Source organism: Alexandromys fortis, unplaced genomic scaffold (genome assembly GCF_014885135.2).
Source record: "Alexandromys fortis isolate MF-2015 unplaced genomic scaffold, M_Fortis_MF-2015_v1.1 scaffold_31, whole genome shotgun sequence".
Lineage (NCBI taxonomy): Eukaryota > Metazoa > Chordata > Mammalia > Rodentia > Cricetidae > Alexandromys > Alexandromys fortis.
Genome location: NW_026067974.1, coordinates 13,313,916 through 13,319,758, shown reverse-complemented (window position 1 = coordinate 13,319,758; position 5,843 = coordinate 13,313,916). Strand labels below are relative to the sequence as shown.

General features: G+C 48.1%; 1 pseudogene; it reads left to right on the top strand.

The window, feature by feature from the left end:
- The first annotated feature begins 3,505 nt into the window (after nt 1–3,505).
- LOC126510574 (uncharacterized) lies at nt 3,506–3,630 on the top strand (annotated as a pseudogene).
- Nucleotides 3,631–5,843: the final 2,213 nt, after the last annotated feature.

Genomic DNA, 5,843 nt, shown 5'->3' with positions numbered 1-5,843 from the left:
AAGACAGTCTCTAGAGCAGGAAGCAGACAGTCCCTTGGCCCTACCTCACCTCTGGTCCAGGGTGGAAACCCGTAAGTCAGCCAGGCTATGCCAGAATGCCTGAGGTTTTTTTCTTCCCCGAATGAGAACTTAAATAAACTCTGGGGCCCTGTCTGGCACTTGTGGAGAAACAGACGCTTCAATACACCCTGATGAACAACAACTCTCAGAGAAAGCGCCTGTGTTTTTTCTCCCTGAACCGGAGTCAACTATGACTAAAGTGTCCTCAGCAGAGGGCAGCCTCAGCGGTTGGGCAGCCTGATGGAGGACTTTCCTTCTTCCTCCAGGAAGTGTACTTTCTCTGTCGTGTCAGCTGGCAGGATGCCTGGCTCCACGCTCTGAGCCAAAGAGGCTCTCATGGGGACGGCCTCCTCTTGTCTGCCGTAACCTTTCCTAAGGTCCTGTACGCAGCCGAGGCCTTTTGGTAAAATTCCCTGTTTTTCTTAAAATGCCAGCCTCAGGCTGGGGGTGTATCTCAGCGGTAGAGCACCCCAAGCATGGGCGAGGTCCTGAGTCTCAAACTGAAAAAGAAACGCATGGAGACCCCCACCAACCTCAGGTCTAAGTGGGGTAGATGGAGGGAGGCCACTGGGTAGAGGCTGGTCAAAAACAAAGGTTAGAAATGGACACAAGCCTCTCACCCCTACGTATACCAGGATAAAGCTGGATTGCCATAAGGTGGAGGCCAGCCTGGGCTATGGAAATAAGTAAAGGGGGGTGGTCTGAGGAGACAACTCAGTCAGTACAGCACTTGCCCCACATCCACACAAAATTCAGGAGGCAGAGACAGGAGGATTCCTAGAGTCTGCGGACCAGTCAGCCCGGCTAAATCAGCGAGAGACACTGACTCAGTGGTTAAGAGCACTGGCTGGTGTTCCAGAGGTCCTGAGTTCAATCCCCAGCAACCACGTGGTAACACAGCCATCTGTAATAGGACCTGATACCCTCTTCTGTCATGTATATATAAAGAACACTCATACGCAAATTAAATAAAATACAAGTTGGTGGAGAACAATAGCGGAAGATGCCTGACATTAAACTTTAGTCCCCAACATACATACATACATGAACATGTATGTATACACCTTTTTTAAAAGACAGGGTCTCTCTATGTAATCTGGCTATTCTATAGTTAATTAGACCAGGCTGGGCTCAAATTCACAGCATCTGTCTCCCAAGTACTGGAATTAAAGACATGAGCCACCATGTTCAGCAGTTTTTTTTTGGGGGGGGGGCAGAATAATTTTAAGAGCTCTACAGTTGCCAGGCAGTGGTGGCCACACCTTTAAACCCAGCACTTGGGAGGCAGAGGCAGGCAGATCTCTGTGAGTTCCAGGCCAGCTACAGAACTAGTTCCAGGACAGGTTACACAAAGAAACCCTGTCTTGAAAAAACAAAAAAGCAAAACAAAACAACAACAAAGAAACAAAAAGATTCAGATTAAAAGTAGCTCTTCCCACATCAAATTATGGGGCTGGAGAGATGGCTCAGTGGTTAAGAGCACTGGCTGCCCTTCCAGAGGACCTGGGTTCAATTCCCAGCACCCACATGGCAGCTCACAACTGTCTGTAACTCTAGTTCCAGGGGTTTCAACAGCCTCACACAGACATACATGCAGGCCAAACACCAATACATATAAAAATAATTGAATTTGGAAAAAAAAAAAGAACTCTACAGTCCCTAGGTGGTGGTGGCACATGCCTTCACTCCCAGCACTTGGGAGCACTGTGTGTCTGAGGCCAGTCTGGTCTACAGAATGAGTTCCAGCACAGCCAGTGTAGTTACACAGAGAAAAAAAAGAGAATTCTACAGCCCATCGTGGCAACTATCTTAAAAACTATCACCACCCCTTTTTTCTTCATGTTTTCTGGGGTGGGGAGGAGCACCGGGGATCCATTCCAGATCTTCACACTCACTGGGAACCGAGCTACACTTGCAACATCGCTGGATTCTTAAGGTTTGTAAAGAGAATAGATTGTAAATGTTATGACCACAAAAATAATGATGCGAGTTGGGTCATATATACAGTAGCTCACTGAGCCTTTCTGTAGTGTACACACACTTCAGAATATCAAGTACAGTAGCTCACTGAGCCTTTCTCCAGTGTACACACACTTCAGAATATCCGAGGACATGTAACTTTTTTGCTAATTACATTAAATAAAGCCAGCCCAACGGTGGCGGTACACACTGTTAATTCCAGCACTTGAGAGGCAGAGGCGGGTGATCTCTGTGAGTTCCAGGTCAGCCTGGTCTATAAAGCAGGTGCTAGGACAGTCAGGGTTACCTAGAGAATCCCTGTCTCCAAAGACCAACCAAGCAGAAAAACAAACAAATAAATAAATAAACGAAGCCAAGGCGTTTCAGAAAGCAATAACACTCCTGAGGACGCTTCTAGTCAGCTCACAGCAGGGCAACTGACATTTAGGCTGCTACTGTGGACTTGTGTCTATAATGACCGAGCCCAGAATTCGTTTGCTTATTACTCAAGATGTTTCTTTAGCGCCGAGCAAGTGCCAGGTGCGTCCTAAGCTCCTGCGCTCACTGGGGACAACAGCTGTAGACCCTGATTTTAAGGTAACTATAGCTGTGGGAAAGAAAAATTGGTGGAAAAAGAAAGGAAGGCAAGAAGGAAAGGAACGGCCCGGCGGTGGTGGCACACGCCTTTAATCCCAGCACTTGGAAGGCAGAGGCAGGAGGATCTCCGTGAGTTCGAGACCAGCCTGGTCTACAAGAGCTAGTTCCAGGACAGGCTCCAAAACCACAGAGAAACCCTGTCTCGAAAAACCAAAAAAAAAAAAAAAAAAAAAAAAACACAAAAAAACAAACAAAAAAAAATCCCCAGGGATGTAGCCAGGCGAGTGGTGCAGGAGTGAAGGTCTAGGTGTTGTACTGGGATCAAAGGTGATCCCAGCACTTGGGAGGCAGAGGCAGGCAGACTTCTAAATTCAAGGTCGGCCTGGTCAGCAGAGTGAGTTCCAGGACAGCCAGGGTTACACAGAGAAACCCTGTCTTGGAAAACAAACAAACAAACAAAGAATCACTAGAGAGACAGCTCACCTGTTACGAGCACTTGCTGCCCTTGCAGGGCTGGGGTTTGGTTCTCAACAACCACAACTCACAAACATCCACAACTTCTGTTCTAGGGAATCCAGTACCTCCAAGATCTCCATGGACACCAGGGCACACACATGATGCCCATATGTGTGTTCACATAAAATATTCATACACATAAATAAATCTAAAAAATTTTGAGGAAATAATCATTTCTCAGCCTGTTCTTATTTGTTCTTATCAGTTTCATATCTGTTATATCCTTTATCTGAAGACATTTTTTTCCTTGTTGTTTTGTTTTTCCAGACAGGGTTTCTATGTATAACAGCTCTGTCTGACCAGGTTGGACTCAGACTCATGGAGATCCATCTGCTTCTGCCTCCAGAGTGCTGGGTTAAAAGCGTCTATCACCACCGCTTACCAGCTCCGAGGATAATATATTAAATGGATTTTTGGAAGTAGGAGTTGGAATAGTTGCTCCGTCCACTCCACGCATCGACCTGGTATTGCAGTACCTCCAGGAACGGTGCACCCCCTCGGGGGATTTTGGGAAAATTAAAAAAAAAAGGAAAGAAAGAAAAGAAAGGAAGGAAGAAAGAAAGAAAATGAAACATGGACGTGGAAAATATTACAACAGAGAAGAAAGAGTCCTGGGGAGGGTCTGGTCCCTGATGTCCGGCATCTTGACCATTAGTGCTGAACAGACCAAACTGGAAACAGGCCAGCTGGCTCCTCTTCCAGCAGGATGGCCACCCTAAATCCCTCCTTTAAATTCCAGAGTTGCAAACTGTTTGCCTCAAAGGTGCTCGGAGTCAAAAGTTGTGGGTTGTCCATGACTCTTCAAATGCGACAGCCGGAAGAAGACTTAGCATGAAGCTGCTGCCTCTCCCCTTCCCTACCCTCCTCTCCCCTTCCCTACCCTCCTCTCCCCTCTCCTCAATCTTTTAGAAAGGTCACTCTGTAACCTAGGCAGCCCTCCAAGTTGAGGTCCTTCTCAGCAGCGGACTTCGGGTGAGCAGCACCAGGCCTGCCCGGGCTGTTTCTTCTGACTCAATAGGCTGACCTCTTTTCTTATTTGGGAATGGATAACCCCTGAGATCTAGGCACGGTGGCTAACACCTGTAATCCCAGAGCCCAAGAGACTAAGGCAATAGAATTACCTAAACCCAGGAGTATGAGACCAGCTTGGGTAACAGTGCAACCTGTCTCAAAGCAAAACAACTCTTGACTCACTTGAGGGAGCGACATTTGCTTAGTGTTAGTGTGTGACCGGCATGCACAGGGTCCTGGGTTTTCTCTCTCCACTGAAACAATCAGACAAATGAACCCCAAACAAACAAAAACACAGTTATTTACTCTTCCTAAGAACCCTCTTTGATAGGTCCTATTGCTGTCCCCAATTCACAGGTGAGGACAGAGAGAGAGGCTTGGCTGAGTATATGTCTGCCTTTCCCCCTCCACCCCCTCCCTCCCCCTCCTCTCTTTCTGAAACAGGATATCCCATATCTAGCCCAGACTGGTCTAAATTTGCAGGGATCTTCCTGCCTCTGTCTCCCTAGTACCGAGACTGCAGGTGTGTAGCAGTGTGCCTGGCTTGGAGGCACAACTTTGGGCAACAGCCTGGTTCCTAAGCCATCACTGAGCCATGGGGCCATCTGGCTGCTCAGTGATATACGTCTGATAAGGTACTTAAAAAGATCACATAAGCTACCATGCTCACTGGGTGGTGGTGGCGCACACCTTTAATCCCAGCACTCAGAAGGCAGAGGAAGGCGGATCTCTGTGAGTTCGAGGCCAGTCTAGTCTACAAGAGAGAGTCCCAGGACAGGCTCCAAAGCTACAGAGAAACCCTGTCTTGAATTTCTCAGGGTCGGATAAGTAGTTTTGGGCCCTGGGGCTGTTGGGTGAGTCTGGCAGGGAAAATAACCAAGTTATTTTCCAGCTTCAGCTGGGAAACTTTCCACTGCAATGTTGTTGTGAGTCTCTCATCCAGGGAGGCACACAAGGTATGCTGTAACTGGGAAGCCACGGTTTATTCTTTTCCATGTATGCACACGGGAAAGCCCAGGAAGGGTGTCTCCTCCATCTCCTCTATGCTCCCTTGAGACGGTCTCTCCCTCTGAACCGGAAGCTCACTATTTCACTTAGGCCAGCTGCCCAGTGAACGCTAGGGCCCACCTGTCTCTAACTCCCAGTGCTGGGGTTACAGGCATGCGTAGTCACACAGATTTTCCCCTTCGGTGTGAGGGCTTTGATCTCTGGTACTCATGTTTGTGCAGCAAATGCTCTTACCCTCCGGGTTACCTAGACCCCGGAGATTAATCTTCCTGGGGATCTAAAGGTAAGCCCCTAGTTCCCACACTTTATCCTCAGCTCTGTTTTCTTCCTTGTTCCTGTGAACCTGGTTAACAGACAATATTAAATGAACATAGTTTTCCGGTTTTGATGCCCCTCTCTCTTCTTCCCTTCTTCCTTTCTGTTTTGTTTTTTTTTTTCCGGCGGGGGTCTACTTGGCTCAGAAAGGCTGAAACCTTTCACTGTGGCCAAGTTCAGGTCCTTGGTTTCCTTTCCTTGCCCCATGTTGTGATGATGTCAGTGAGCTCGTCCTGTGGTGTCCCACAAAGCAGTTCCTGCCTGTACAGCCCGGATCAGGGTCCTTCAGCAATGGAGTCCCAACAGCCCATCTCTTGTGATGGAACAGCAGGGGGCGCTGTGAGCCCGTGCTTGCGGAGGCCTCTGGCGGAAGCCTC